Source organism: Sinocyclocheilus grahami, unplaced genomic scaffold, assembly GCF_001515645.1.
Source record: "Sinocyclocheilus grahami isolate Dianchi unplaced genomic scaffold, SAMN03320097.WGS_v1.1 scaffold557.1, whole genome shotgun sequence".
Classification (NCBI taxonomy): domain Eukaryota; kingdom Metazoa; phylum Chordata; class Actinopteri; order Cypriniformes; family Cyprinidae; genus Sinocyclocheilus; species Sinocyclocheilus grahami.
The window spans coordinates 655524-672415 of NW_015505736.1; the positions used below are offsets into that span (position 1 = coordinate 655524).

Genomic DNA, 16892 nt, shown 5'->3' on the forward strand with positions numbered 1-16892 from the left:
GATAGATAGATAGATAGATAGATAGATAGATAGATAGATAGATAGATAGATAGATAGATAGATAGATAGATAGATAGATAGATAGATAGATAGATAGATAGATAGATAGATATGATTTATGTATTTAGATTATACATACATATATAAACATAACATATTTTTTCTTAAATATATACATGCATGTGTTTGTATTTATATGTACATAAGAAATATACACAGTACACACTCATGTATTGTGTAAACAACAACTATTATTTTGGATGCGATTAATCACAATTAATCGTTTGACAGCACTAATTTTAAGAATAAAAGTTTTAATAAGATTTTATATTTAAAGAATAAAGAGGGATTGGTGAAGTCAGCCAAAATAAAAATGTGTTTCATAGGCAGAACAAGGTATTACATTTTGTTAAAATATTACAAAGACAAACTTTTTTTTGCTTTATAATAACATGCACAGATGAGGTACATAAAAAAGAATCAGGAGCATGTATAAATAAAGTAAATAAGATCAGTTTAGAATTCATGTCGGCCTTGTATGTTTTTACGTGTCTGTCCTTCACTGCCATTTGATTATTGAACACCATTTTACACACACACACACACACACACACACACACACACACACACACACACACACAGAAACACAGCGTCTCCCTCAGACAAGAGCAGTTGTGTGAGCGTAACGCCTCCTCTGTCCCTCTATTAAGCACCAGATCATCAATTATTCAGCACCATCGTGAGCCATTATTCAACAGGATGATTAATTTTTAAGATGGCAGAAGGGAACACAAAACATAAAGTGAGGGGCATTAAAAGAACGTCTTGAATGGGTGACATTAAAAGTGGGGTGGCGATGATTGATTTGGGCAGGTTGATTGATCGATTTCTTATGAGAGGAAATGATTTGGAGATGATTCGAGCTTTGGCAGCTCACACGCTAGCAGAGATGATTCAGGATTCGGCCACACACCACAAAGTCATTTAGACGCTTTTAATTAATGGCCACTTACTTTAATTAAAGTAAACAAGCTAAAACTGGAGAAGGGGTTTCAAATACTAAGCACTTAAATCCTTCAAAACACTTTTTTTGTGTGTGTATGACTTTTCCAGATTTCAACAAGCAAACTGGCGTGAGGGTGAGAACGAGCTCGACAGTAAATCGTTTAAACATCGGCAGGCAGATAAGGAGGGTGGAGTTTGTTCCCGGAGAGAAATCAACTGTCAGGTCTAAATCTCTCCTGACAACGCAAGCAGCAGTTAAAGCCTCATGCTAAACCTGATGCTACGATATTGACCTTTTTCAAAGGCGCCATCAAAACCATTCACTTTTGAGTTCAAATGTGCACCTGTTTTTGCATGTGAAAACCGAATGCTAATTTTTACCATGAATTGTGTCTTTTGTGTCGCTTTTGTGTTGCTATGAGCATTTGGTTGAAAAGTGAGAAAGCAAAACAGTTTAGGAAAAGAAGTGACTTTCATTTTATACCCTCGCCTCCCAAAACCTCAGCTGAACAGTCGGATGCTTGGCAAAGAGTCACAGTGAGTCGACACTCTGCTATTTCTGTGGTTAAACAGGACAAACTTGTGGTCCTGCAGGTTTCGCTTTCAAATTCTCCATCTCATTATGATACTCTGCCTGGTATCTCATTTTTATCACAGTTTGGATCATAATTAACTCTATATTACTTCAATCTTCCTCTCAGACCTCTAATAATATATATTTTTTATAGTTTAAGATTACAACTCAAATGGAGTGGAAAGTGGAAAGATGAAGTTTTTTGACTTGCTACTATAATTGCCTGGGCCATATGTTAAAAACGAGAAACTTTCAAGAGTCTAATACGTATGTATGGCTTTCCAGTTTCAAAACTTCAGTAATTACTTTAGGATTGTGACATAAAAATGACGTCGTTTTAAATCTAGTGAAGGGGGAAAAAATACTGATTCAAATCTGGACGAAAGGAGCAATGTACTCGGTCTCTCGCATGGCTCTAGTTTGTTTGGGTGGTGACTTTGTTGTCATCTCTCATTGTGAGCTGTTAGGCTCAAGGCTCTGGATAAGAAAGCCATGAGAGATTGTGTCTGGATTGTTAGCCTCATTTACATGTGTTAACTAACACTGTGAGCGGTGGAACTGAGACACAGCTGTCCCTCCACTAACTCATTTGACCCCCTTTACACTTCTTAACCGTTTAAAGAAAGTTGAAAGGCTAATTGCCAGTTCTGTGTATTTCATTCAAAACATTGAAAAGGCCAAGTGTCACAGTCATGTGACTGTTGTAATGTCTCTCTCCCGTCAAGCACCACGAATGACATAATCAAGTCGCTCTCCGTACATACTCAAAATGCTTGTTATTATTTCATAATATTAATAATAACTGCATGGTGAATTTAGAAGATTAAAAAAAAAAAAAAACAGCATATGCTGGTTAGGTATGTTTTGAAGCTGGGATGCTGGTTTGAGCTGGTCCTTTGCTGGTTTATGCTGGTCCTTAGCTGGTTTAAGCTGGTCATGTGCTGGTCCTAAACTGGTCCAACCAGTTTAAGACCAGCACATGACCACCTAAGGACCAGTTTAAACCAGCAAAGGACCAGCATAACCCTTGCCAAAAAGTAGTATACTTCAAGTTTATTTTATTAAGTATACTTAATGTAGTAAGTATACAAATATCAGTGTACTAGTAGTATACTTGTAAGTGTGCTATTTCAATACTCCTTGGGACTAAATTGGCCCACTTTCTAGAATATAAAAGTATACTTTAAGTATAACAGTAGTAAACTTTGAGTACACAACTGGTTTACATCTATGTGTTTAGTTTGTACTGCAACTATACTAAAAGTTAACTTATAGGTATACTGATAGTTTACTATTTAAATACTTGTATTTGCATTTTTAGTACACTTTGAAGTATAGTCTCAGTAGACTACTAGTTTAGTAGTTTTATACTGCAAGTATACTCATAAGTTTTCTTTAAGTGAACTTTACATCATACTTTAAGTATACTACTATGTCCCTATTTAGGTATTAATTTGTATATATTTTGTTATGAATATCTGAACATACAAAACATCAAAAGAACAGGGTAAACAAAAACTTTTTTTGCTTGTAAACAAAAACATTTTAATCTAGCTTCATGCATTCTTTTTTTAAACTCTTGAATGTGGGTAAGTTTTATAAATAAATACAAATAAAGAAATAAACAAGATTTTGAACAAAAAGCTGAAAAAAAGACTATGAATTGGATTCAGAATGATAATCAAAACGTAGATGGAGTCGATCAACACCCCAAAGCTTGACAGTCATTATCTCTTCATGAGTCGACATTTTATTCCATAACTTTACACATTTTTGATGCTGTTTTATGTCTGATGATCGTGTTAGATTACATGTGGAAGTATCTGTTGTTTCGGTTTCTTCTTCGCTTGTGTTTTGGAAATTCTGTACAGAAGATGTGTACTAGCGCCCCCCACCGTATAACAATGAAAACACGGATTCTCTGAGCACAAGTACAGCTCAAATATATTTAGACTTTTTCAAGTATAAGTCAAGTATAATTAAATGTCCTTTTAAGTATATTTCTGAGAAGTACATAAAGCCCATGTCTGAGAATTACACAAAAAGTAAACTGAAATTATACTTTCCTATTTTTTTTGTTTAAAAGAAGTATACTAATAGCACACTTCAATAAACATATTTTTCGTAAGGGAAACCAGCAAAGGACCAGCTCAAACCAGCATCCCAGCTTCAAAACATACCTAACCAGCATATGCTGTTTTTTTTCAACAGGGTTCCAATTAAACTTTGCCGCCACAGATTAGCAATGTTTGCCAATGTTACTAAATCATTCCAGTGGTTCACAATCAAAGTTTTCTTGCTGAAATAACTTATTTTGGAACCCAGATACTTAATACTAGCTATTCTAGCAGGTTTGTGTAGTGGTTTTAGGGCTGTTTGTTATCGGTAGCAGAAAATGGCTTTATTTTGAAGCTAGTTAGCAGATCAGAGAATGTAAACAACAGATATGGCGGCTGTGTTTTCCACACAGGTTAAAGCTGTACATTAGCACAGCAGTCAAACAATGACTGAAGCGTTTGTGTGCTATATTAGCCTGACTGAAAGGTGTCTTCGCCATCTTGTGCTCCTTCAGTCCTTCAAGCCCACGCATTCTCACATGAATGTGTGACATAATATGACACCATGTTTTCTTCCTGTTTATAGCGTAATAAATGCATGATGGGATTGGGAACAGCGGTTTGCTGGAGGGTCTGAAGCTTGATTTTTATACCAGTTGCCAAATGTCTTCAGGTTTGGAAACCGTCCGCAAATGGCTTCTCAACCTCATTCGGTTTATTTACAATCCGAGTGTGACAAATTCACTGCCACATAGATGTGATGTTGTCCATCTCATGTACTATTTCAAAGGGATTTTTTCATTTTTTTTTGCAAACACAGAGCACAAACATCTGACATTAATAGCAGACCATACAATAATGTTGGACATTCAACACCAGCAGGAATACAGGGCTGCTTCTGAGCACATTTCAGTCAAACGATGCTTTCTTCATAAAGTTATCCCACAGTTACACTTCATTTTTTCACAGTGATGCAGCCTGAATAACGACGTTGCTCGGAAATTAGCTGGGGTGCATCGGAAAACAGCTGCATTCACTTGCAGGCGAGAGCATACTGGCGCTGGGATGGGACATTGATGGGTTTGATGTCATCTAACTTTTCCTGCAGCGTTTCATGCGATCCTCAAATGCTTTTGGAAGATGTGTCATATAAGTGACCTGCGTCCAGGGAAACAACCTCCCTGGACTCTGAACCTGTCCAGAAATCAAAGCCTTTAGTGTCCTGAGGAATCTTCCAGATATAAATAGATTACCGGCGTCTCAGCTCTCTTCTGCCACCCGCGGAAAGGCTGCAGATACAGAAAATTCATTTTCTGCCTCTCTCTGTCTGTCGTTTTTATCTCTCTAGCCTCTTTATTCGTGTTCTTTCAGCTCTGGTATGTTGTGAAGGTCTCTGCCATTCAGTGTAATTTTCCACAATCTGAGTCCAGAGGAGGATATCATGAGCACACTTGGGGGTGACAGCGCAACTGTCTGAAAGCAGGGATCAATTCAGGAAGCCTGCTTCACTGAGAGGTCAAAAATAACAAGTAGCGTTTCCCTCTGATCAAGGCGTAGGTTTAGATTTTAATAAGAGCTGAACATAAAGCATGCAAATGATGCCATTCAATAATTTATACATCGTTCACGCAGACTTAGTTTTGCTCCGTGTCTTTGCACCCATTGAGCTTATCGTGAATATATCTTTGTTTTAGTCCTTCAGTGAAAGATAACAGATGATGTTACTACAATAGAGGGCAACTGCAGGGTTCTAGAAGAAAAAAAAACAAAACATGCATATCCTCCATAGGCAAATATTTAAAGACAAATCTAACAAAAGCCGTGAGGTTGTTAAATGATGGTATATGCGTATTTTGATTTTATTTATTTCAAAAAATAGTGTTTAACTTCCTATATTCTTATTTAACATGCATTATACTTAAAATATATGATATTTTACATTTTTTAAATTTTTATGTGTTTTAATGTTGTTGAAAAGTATTTTATATGTTCCAAGGCTGCATTTATTTGATCAAAAATGCAATAGGAACAGTATTATCAAATATTAAAATAACTAAATTAAATTAAATACAATAATTTAAAATTCTATTTTAATGTACTTTAAAATGTAAATGTAATTTTTTTCAGCATTATTACTTTAGTCTCCAGTGTCATCATTTTTCAAAAGTTAATCTAATATGCTGACTTGGTGCTTAAGAAACTTGTCTTTAGTTATCAATTTTGAAAACAGTTGTGCTGCTAAAGATTTTTTATGGAAACCTTGATAATTTTTTTTTCCCAAGCTACTTTGATGAATAGAAAGTTCACAATCTTTAGCAACATTCTAAATTTTTTTGCTGTTGCGTTTGATCAATTTAACGTGCCCTTGCTGAATACAATTATTACATTCTTTAAAAGAAAACACCTTACTGACCCCAAACTTTTGAACACTAGTGTTTAATTAATAATTAATCAGCTCTGTTCCAAAACCTGGTGAGCTGCCTACGTATAGGTTTCATAGGAATGCATTGTGTCTGGTTCTTTGAAAAAAACACAAAGCTGCTGCTTATGTACAGCGTTCCAGAACCGTCTCTTATGATGTTCGATTTCGTTAGGATGCTGCCTATGTAGGCAGTAGATCGCAAGGCAGCACAGAAGGTTTTGGAGAACAGCCACAGTCAATAGTTTTTATATTGTACAGTCACTGTGTCTGAATCCACTGTGTCGTTCACATTCACCAATATTTCATTTCACTGAGGCACTTTCAGAAAAAAAAAACATCTACATTATCAGACGAAGAGGAGGCTAGAGCGTTTCTCTCTAAGAACATGAGCTCCTAAAATGTTACTGAGGACAGGAAACCATTTGGTGCAACAGAATGAATTAAGCCAAAGCAATACAAGATTATCCAATTATAAGACTAATATGGGTTTAGCAAAGGTAATTGCTTTGATGGGGCTTGCGATTCGCTGCATGCACCGGACAGAAAGTCCAATAGGAAAACCGACCGCACTACAAAAGGCTTCTTCTTTCCTTATGTATTCTGTGACAGAATATAATCTATAAATCACATTAAACTCTGTGAATGAAAGCCCACGCACGCACGCACGCACGCACGCACACACGCACACACACACACACACACACACACACACGCACACAAAAGATGTTTCTACGCTTGTTTTGCTTTCTCTTAATTGCAGTAAAGTAACCAGACACACCACTGGAGGTTGGTGAAGCAAACACTGAGTAGATCTTATCAGAATACAACAAAAGAGGCCACTGGAGCCGTGGTGGTGACGGGGGGCCACTTGGCGGACGGGGCCGGCTGGGCCGTGGGCTCGCAGAGTAATGTGCTTCATTCAGCCAAGAGCATGAAGATAAAGCAGCACTGTCCATCACGGGAGCTAATGACGGTTAGAAATATGCCTATTAATTATAAATGCAACGTTTTTATTTGGTTCCGCTTGTCAGCACTGAGTAACTTTTGAAATTAATATTTACATATTTTTTTAAACAGCTTATAGGGAAATAAAATGCATTTTCTCATTGTTTTTATTATTAAAAATATGTGTGTGTGTGTGTGTGTGTGTGTGTGTGTGTTCACAGCGTATATATTCTTCCCACACTGTAGAATGCATCTATTTAAATTTTTAATTATAACATTATTTTTTACAAGACTACTTTGATATTTTCAAGGTTTTAAATGTAGTATGTATATATATATATATATATAATTATTTTTTTACATTTATCCAGTTAGATATCTGTGCGTAACTCTCTTGGCTCTTGTGTGTGGCGTGAGACAAGCCGCCCCACCACTGTTTGTGTAAACAGGGGCGAAATTCACACCAGGCATGTGTGAGTTATGCAAATGCCATTACGAAGTGTTTGACACTTTGCAGTTTTGTGCCGATCAGAGCCATTTCAGCAGGTGCCACAAAGCAAAGATATCAAAACTGCCATGTGGCTGAAATACACTTTAAATAATTCAAATGTGATTGATGGGTTGTTACTTTATACACATATTTAAACTTTAGCATTATAAAAATGAATATTTTCCTTTTATAAGTCATTTGTTGTATGCCTTATACTACACATCCACTCAGTCTTGACTCGTCATTTTATGCGACGCATGTGACATGCTTTGACCTGTTTCCCCTCCTTAAGCTGTTCACGTTAGAAATGCATTGTGGTCATTATAGTCAGCCTGACAATAAAAGAACTCAGCTTATATCATCTTCCGCTTAATCCTGCGCTTCACAGCCAGAGCTGTGGCAGTGCTACTCACGCTCAAGACACATCGAGCAAAGAGACGTGATCACACTCTGTCTCTCTTTCTGCATCATTTCCTGTCCACTGTACTCCCGTCCCTCAGGATAAAAATCCTATATGTTACAGAGGAAGACATTACAATTCAAACAAGGCCAAATTTCAACATGAGTTCAAAATGAGACCCGTAAATGTTATTGAGTTATTTTCCTCAAGGGTAAAGGCTTCGTCTGCCATTCTTTGTTTTTATTTGAAAGAGAGAAAAAAAATGTCGGGTAGGACTTGATTTCATCCAGTGAGATTTCATTGGACCATGAAAAGTGGGCGTTCCACATCAGAATGGAGTCTGAATGCGAATTTGCAACGGACGCAAACTCAGATCTTTTGAGGAGCCATTTTTGACTGTGACATGAAGACTATAATGTATCCCACATTTCAAACTTATCTTTATTATTTGCTGTTACTGCTATAACATTTACTACATTAAAATGAATCACATTAAATTGCTTTGTTAACTATTGCCATAATTTTAGAAGAGAACGTTACCAAGAACAGATTTTTTTTTTTTTTTTTATCAAATATAAGGCTTTCTAAATAATTTTTAAGACATGCAAAAAATAAAATTAATGCTGCACACTCATACAGAACAAACCAATACAATCTCAAAATAAATCATATATCTCAAAATATTTTGCTTAATTAAACAGGCTATTAAAATACCCAATGTTAAATTCAGAATGTGTAGAAACTGGTGTATGTATGTGTGTGTGTATATATCAGGGCCGTTTCTAGGCATAGGCGAGCTAGGCGGTCGCCTAGTGCGCCACGAGCTGAAGGGGTGCCAATGAGCGCATGCTACTGGCACTTTTAGCAGGGTTGTGATAAAGAGTGGCACGGTCACCCTGAAATATGACTGCCGCCCCCACTGGATCCCCCAACATTATTGGGCTAGAGTACTGTCAATCTGATGATGCCTGTATGCCCCTAGATCAGAGTGCTGTCAATTGCTGCCTGATTGTTGCATGCAAAGTTTGCATTTGGAGCGCTCAAAACAACAACAACATTTTTAACAAAAAAACAGTTAAAGACAAAAAAGTAGCCATTGATAAATATCTAAACAATAGGTAGTATTATAGTATATAGTATCCAAATCAAAATGTAATAAAATTAATTTATGTGTGATTTATGTGTAAATTATGTGCAGTATCTTAGCCACTAGGGATTGTTACATAGGGCTATACAGGCATCTAGTGGCAACACAATGATATTACAGATACTAAATTGTGCAAAATGTTTATCTTAACAGTCAATTTACAAATAATGCATTCAGATTTGTGGAACTCAGTGCACTGAATCTCCACAAAATATATATATATATATATATATATATATATCATTACATCATTACAAATGAATTAAAGGTCTGACACAATAGCAATGCAATACGCAAAATGACAGAAAAAAATGAATGTACATACACATTAAAAATTTAATTGTTTCAACTTTCAGTTCGTGGTTGAATGAAAATCCCTGATTCCATTCAGCAGATGTCAGCCAAGGTACAAAAAAGAAAAAGAAAAGAGAAAAGAAAACAAGGGGATTTATATACATGAATCCAGTTTGTTCGGGCAGTAAATATTGCGGCTGTCATTTCTCAGCCTAGCGTGGCTGATGCATTGTGTTAAATAAGCACACACAACACAATGGCACTGACAAGCTGCATTTGAGCCAGAACGGCCAGGTGAGTGGTGTCTGAGCAAAAGACACTTGAAGGCTGTTTGTATTGGGCACATCAGCACTACAGTAAAGAGTAATGACTGCTACCTTAAAGTAATTAACTTAGCTCTGCAACCTGGATGTTTGTCTGAATTAAACTCTCCACTCATTATGTGTCATCTTATGCAATGTGGCCGACGGCCTCCTTCGGAAAATCAATGGAGGCGGAGCTGTCAGATGTCACTCGCAGACTGATTATCCAATCAGTGTACACGCCTGGCCAGCACAAAGGTCTCACACCTTAATAAACTCCTAACCTCTGCATCTGAATTTAGATTAATGCATGGAAGCAACAGCATTGATTTAGTGGTTATGAAGAGTTCTCTAGCTTGCTCTATTTGGAAGAGCCCCAAAGTGCTGATCCAGGAACAGTATCCTGTTTGAATTCCTGAGCTTAATTAGTACAAGAGGGGGGAAAAAATGGCCAGAGATCAGCCAATGGTGGCCAACAAGTCAACCAAAGTAGAAATCTCATTGTCTCTTTTGTCTAAAACACAACTGCGCTGTTGTCACAGAATTACAGACAAAAAACATAATAATAATAATAATAATAATAATAATAATACACATATATGTGAATATATATTCTTTACTTCTATACTTGTTTACCAACACTTTAAATTGGGTTGCTGTTTATATATATGTATGTATGTATATATATATTATATATATATACTCAAACTGTTGTATTCTGTCAGGTTTTGTCAGGAAACCTAAAAATGTGCTTTATCATTTATTATTAAAAAATGTGGTATTATTATTTAATATGAATGCTTCAGCCTGACTACACTAGGTTACACCAAAAAAAAAAAAAAAAAACATTTTTAAGGATAAGATCCGGTACAAATAGCTTCTCAAATCAAGCTTTGCAAAGTGTTAAAGACCTTTTTTTTTTAATGTTCAGATCTCTTAAAATTTTCTTTACCTAAACGATATTTTCATGTCACACAATTTCATATACATACTCAATTTTTCAGCTGAATCAGCACCTGGTGTGGTTTCTAAACATTTGGAGAGATATAGATTATCTACAACATGAGGTCAGGAGATTCGCAAACACAGTGCTTCTGATTATACTCTCATGATTGGCTGATAAACTGTCACATGAACCACACAAGATAAAGCTGACCTCTGACCTTGGAATGTTTTTAGGAAACAACTTCCTGTTGACCCCAGATTAGATTAGTTATCTAAGGATTAGTGGAATCTGCAGGAAACGTCTTAACTGTTGTTCTGTTTCATTTTATGATACGAATGTTCACTACCAGTCAACATTTAACTGAAACTGGGCATACATATGAATTTCATTATTTTATTTGTATTTTTGTCATTTTTTTATGGATTAGATAGAACAAAGAAAACGTGTTCGGCACATATGAGAACTCCTTCAATATTGTTTCATTACTGGTTGAGCTGTAATATAGACAAAAGGTGGCTACTTTGAAAAAGCTAAAATGTTAGATTCATATTTATTATTTAGCATTCTTGGTTATTATATATAATTCAAAAATGTCCATTTGCATTATTTAATAGCTTTAATGACTATTACTGCTATAATTTTCCACAACAATACAACGTAAAACAGTATTAAGTTTAATAGTAATTGAATTATTATTAATATTATTATTAGCAGTGGTAATAATAATACTTTTTTTAATAGTGTTAATAAATAATGTGTGAAAGTAAGTAATGCATAAAATTAAAAAACAAGACTTCTGGAAGTGTGCATTTCCATAATCTTCCAAATTTGAAGACGTTTTCTTGTAAATAACTTACAAAAGAAAGATTACACTGTAGGCCAACCTCTCGTCAGCATTCTGAAATAACAGGTTTGTCTGCTTGAAAATAACCCTTTCAAGTGTGCTCCTATAAACCAGCCGAGACACAACCCTTCTCCTACCACCAGACGCCTAATAAACCCCTCTCTCCCTCTCTCCCTCTCTTCCTCTCTCTCTCTCCCTCTCTCTCCCTCTCTCTCTCCCTCTCTCTCCCTCTCTTCCTCTCAATCATGCTGTGGACTTCATTTACATTTAAATAAAAATAAACACGGCAGAGCATAAGATAAACGCTAAATGGATGTAATCCACGATACCAAAATATTCCTGTCCACACAGTAAAAAAATATATATATTACAATAGCGTTGTTTCTATCTGTATAATTATATAAGTATATAATTGTTAAAATTATTTCTGAAAAACAAAAACTTTCATTAACTGTACTCACTTGTTTATTATCTTCGTATTCATTTAAATTTTTAGAACTGATCAGAAACATGCAGTCAATTCATCACGTTATATTCCTATTCTAGTTCTATTTTACACTGTAGAATTATAAACAAAGCCAAATACATTTTCTATGATTTTATTATTATTATAAAAAAATATTTTAATTGTCATTTATTTATTGATTTATTTTTGAATGATTTATTGGAGAAACAAATCAAACTGCTTGCTTGTCTGAACACACTCTGGAGGCTGGGTGTGTGCTGCCCACAGTCTGCAGCTGATTAAAATGGCAGCCTGTGTATAAAGTCTGCCGTCCCACTGTCACACAAACCTTTCGCAAGCAGAAACAAACGCATTGACAAAATGGCAGAGAAGGCGCCCTGCCTTCCTCTGATTACTGATCGTAAAATAAAAACCACCGTAAAATGCAGGTATTTGACCCACCAAAGGCAGTTGAGCACTTTACATAAAACTCCAAGTGTAACAGGGCTGTTTATTCCCCGCAAATTGGCGAGCGTTTATCGGCACAGCAGGATGCTCTGTAAACACACAACTGAATCAAAAACAGGGGAAAGAAATCATCTGATTTGAAATTCTTGCAAAACCGAATGTGTTTTTGTTTTTTTGCGCTTATAACCACAGCGTATGGCCCTGTATCCTGTAACAGCATCGCCTTACGGAGCGAAAGTCAATGCTGAAGTGGTTCCCTTGTTGCTGTCAAAGTCATCAAGCATGTTTATTTATTTATTTATTTTTTAAAGTATTAAATCACTGTTCTAAAGACTATTCAGAAACCATAGTTTCATAGACATGCTACGTGATGTTGTATTTGTTGTTCAGAGAACAATGGTTGTCAGTGGCATTATACACTGTTGTGCAAAACACACACACACACACACACACACACACAAAATACTGTGTATTACGGCTCTAATAAAAGTTATTCCACAATTTGGCTTGTTCATTATTTAGGGCTCAACTGTGATTTAAAAAGACTCTGTTTGACTTCGTTTGAAGTGATAAAAGGTTCATATTTGACACATTTTATTGCTCATACTATGCCAAATGTTCTCCACATGTCTGATATTGACCACATGGCGATAATATTGAAATCAGAAATCATATTTTCCAGATCGCAAAAAAACCTATCAACCAATAAATAAAAAATGCTGAATATTATGAGAACTGAAGAGACTATATAAGCACATTAATACGGAGCAAAAACTGGTCGAGGACATCTCGCTGACAAAATTCAATTAAAAACAAATCGGTATTCGGTTATGCTCTAAAACTGCGACTTTCAAGGCTGACTTAAAAAAAAATAATAATATTAATAAAATTCACATTATATTTAGGAGACAATGTCTGCACTATTTAGACGAAGCAAATCATGAATAATCAGTTATATGTATGAGACTAACTCTCATAAGTTACTTGTGAGCAGAACGTGTGTGTAGGTGTTTATGACATCCGTTCATCCCTGCATTACTGGAAATGTAGAAAAACACTCTTTTTTTTTCCGGCTCTGAGTGAAAATACCTAAGCAAGTTCTCTGGTGGATCTCATAATCCTGCTCATGTTTGGCTGTTTTCATTTCTCTGATGCAGGAAGGGGGCCAGAAAGAAACAGAGCCAAGGAAAATATTCTTTTGAAATGAAAAGGATGGGATAGTGTTTTCACACACAAACACAAAGACGAGGAGAAATGAACTACAAGCCCTGGTCCCCTCTCACCCCTCCTGTTCTCCAGGCCTGTGCTGAAGCTAATAGAGCACAGGGCTCAAATAGAGCTCAGGCCACTTTGAAATGCTAATGGTGCGGCTTCAAACAGAGTCCATTCACACTTATACAAATTCCAAAAAAATGTTTTTGGTCAGATAATATCTATTTGAAGCACTAATGGTGACATGCAAAAATTCAGACCAAAAACCACACGCCATATGGTAAAACGCCGCATCTACACCAAAAGTTCTACTTCGGAGAAATTGTTATGCACTTTAAAACCATATTGGTGATTTTAAATCATTTGTAGGTTTATGAGATCAAATATAAGCCTATTTTTTAATTATATATAAACACTGTATTATATATATATATATATATATATATTTTTTTTTTTTTTTTTTTTTTTTTTTTCAATGTTATTAATGCAAAAATGGAAGCATGCCATTAAGCACAATTTTAAAATCTTAGATTAAGCAGAATGAAAAAAAAAAATCAAATAGAAATTACAGCTCCCTTCAATATAAACTGCATATGTAGGTCCAGACCGCTCCGATTCAGGTGACTCGATATGTTTCACAGTTTTTTTAGCATCTCTCACGCCATGCACCACATTTCAAACAACACCGCGCTCACGCATTGACTCTTATTACGGGCTCTTAAGTGGTGTTTACTCGAAAGCATTTGTGATTTGCTCAGTGTTTTGGTAACATTTCAAATTACAGTGTCCAGCTGCAAATATGATATGCTATTATATTTAATTACTACAGTCATAACAATAATAATGCATAATTATGAGTGCCGCAAATAATTATAACACATTAATTACATTATTACTACCATGTAATTACAATGTAACATGCATACTAATGCAAAGTTTGCCCAGGCAAGATCTTCTTTTCACAGCAGTTCAGAGTGTGTTTGGGCAAAGAAGTGCCACCGACCGGATTCTGCTCATCTCACTGTTGGCACCAGGGGCCTGGGTGCGGATTAATTATGAATGTGGGGTTAAAGGATCTAATTTTACAGTGGCTGCTCACAAGTGTCCGATGTTGCATTTAGAGAAAGCCAGGTTCAGACCATTTCAACTGCACTGGGTTCTCACAGTCCCCTAGTTAGCACTCGATCACTGCTGTCTGTGCACCCTGAACCATTCTTTTCACATGAATCATGCTGAGGAGTTAAAAAAGAGCCTGGAATTGCTTTTAATTATAGACACAAGACCTCAGTTTAACAACCCCAGTCAAGCTTTAGTGAGTTCAACAGTTGATGTAGGTCACCACACGCTTGTTGTAGGAAGCAAAAGGCAATGACAATAAATTAAAGTGTGCAGACTTCCCCGACACCTTTAAAGAATTTCCAGTGGAATGAAATATATCTACGGGATTTATTTGAAGACCCCTCATTCCCACACTTACAGTTTCCATTCCAAGAGAGAGAGAAAGAAAGAAAGACTAAAAGACAAAGAGAGAAATGGCAGCCGACCAAATCAATCCACATCTGGTTGCGTTTTGATTAACCATTTCTCAATTAGCCATGGTCCCCCTTTCCATCATTTTAATTACTCTGAGTAGTTTTGTTCTTTTAGAGTCATCTAACTGGAGCTTAACTCTACTCTTTCTGTTCCATACTAGTTATGAAATGTAATGCATATTTAAAAGACAAACTTCGCTCTATCGTTATTATTTCACACTATGACCCTGATCATTATTTTCTCCTAACTATTTTTTGCACGAAAAGTTTGAGCAACTTGTTAATCACCCACTTCACAGCAACATGATTTACCTGCGTATAAGCGCATTATGATCATTAACAAAAAGCGTCTTACCTTTTGTGAGTGAGCGGATAGTTTTCAGACGGAAAGTTAATTAATCAGTTGAGGCAATTACAAGCAGGTCTTCGAACAGGAGCAGCGCGTCTCAGCGCACAACGCACTCATGCTCCGCTCATCCGAGCCTTTTTCTCAGCGTGAGCGCTCACATTCCCGCAGACCGGCGCTCAGTCCTGCGCTCCGCCGCGCAGGGATGAAGAGATGCGCGAACGGTGAAAGAGTCCGTCTGTCCTGCTGGAGGAGATAGAGAGGGGGGGGGGGGGCGCGGAGCAGTTCGCAAGGCAACTAATAAAAAAAAGAGCAAAAGAACAACGCGAGAAAAATCAACAAGCAAAAGCAGTCCTCTTTATTTATTTCAGTCCTTTGCGCGTCTTCTTCGGGGTTGCTGAGTCCCGTTCCAGCCGGAGAGAGCGCGGCCCGCGGCTGAGGATTTTTCTCTCTGTGCGAGCCGAGCTGAGATGTGAGAGAGGGGCTGCGCTTAAACCCTGGAACCGGATTCCTGGATCGCACGGACACGGAGTCGCTGAGGAAATGATCGCGTAAACATTATCACGAGTACAACTTAAGCAATGGCTGTTGTGGAAGACGATTACGCAGAGCCGAGCAGGAAAGTAAAGCAGATTATTTGTTCTTGTATATACAACTTTTGGCCAATTTCCATTGGATTTGCACTGCTACATGCCCCTCATCGGGGCACACTGGAGAAAGATTCCCTCATGCCATGGGCAGGCCGGCCTGCTCAGCCAATGACTGCACATGTTTTCTCACTGTAATTCTAGCTTGCATCAAAAAGAAAAAGTGCAGATTTTCGTCTTTTTTCTCTCAATTTGGCCTCAATCAGAAAGACCGACTGTAGCCATGCTGCAACCAGAGCAGTGATCCACAGAACAAAGGCGCATGCATGCCATTTGCAACAATGCACTTACCATTATTTCATTTGTTGACCGTCCTCACAGTCAATGACCCTGAAATGCAATGCACATCCTAGAACTGTTAAAGAACGAGTTGAAAAGGCCATGCAAGGAGAAGCATGCAATTGGAACGCACCCCCCCCCCCCATCCCCTTACACCTGGCTTTAATAACGACGCTTCGGAGCCATACTTCAGTCAAATACAGCAACTCGAAGGGCGCATTTCTCTGTTTCACTCGTACAGCAGGTGAGGCTCACAGCATAAGAGCGCACACTTATATTTTCATATGCATAACTTTACATAGTAATAGATCCATTTTGGGGGACAAAAGAGAAAACAGATGTGGTAAAGGTCATTCTGATATTTTTCTGATGTTTATGCATTAGTTTTGCAGAAGTAAAACCACATGTGTGCTGCATTCTTGCAGTCAAAGGAAGGCAATGGGGTTTAGTGAAATCACATACACACATAAAAACACATCAGCTCTGTTACAAACCAACGATTTTATCTATTTAAATAGTCTAGGGTTGTCTCTTCAA

At 36.9% G+C, this 16892-nt stretch overlaps 1 protein-coding gene across 1 annotated transcript in view; it reads right to left on the reverse strand.

Moving 5' to 3' along the window:
* Nucleotides 1–16247, reverse strand: part of LOC107556174 (adhesion G protein-coupled receptor L2-like) — a 47005-nt gene extending 30758 nt beyond the window's left edge. The window contains exon 1 of the mRNA XM_016239222.1: nucleotides 15439–16247. The gene's annotated coding sequence lies outside the window, so the exon portion shown is untranslated. The remainder of the gene's footprint in view (nucleotides 1–15438) is intronic.
* Nucleotides 16248–16892: the final 645 nt, after the last annotated feature.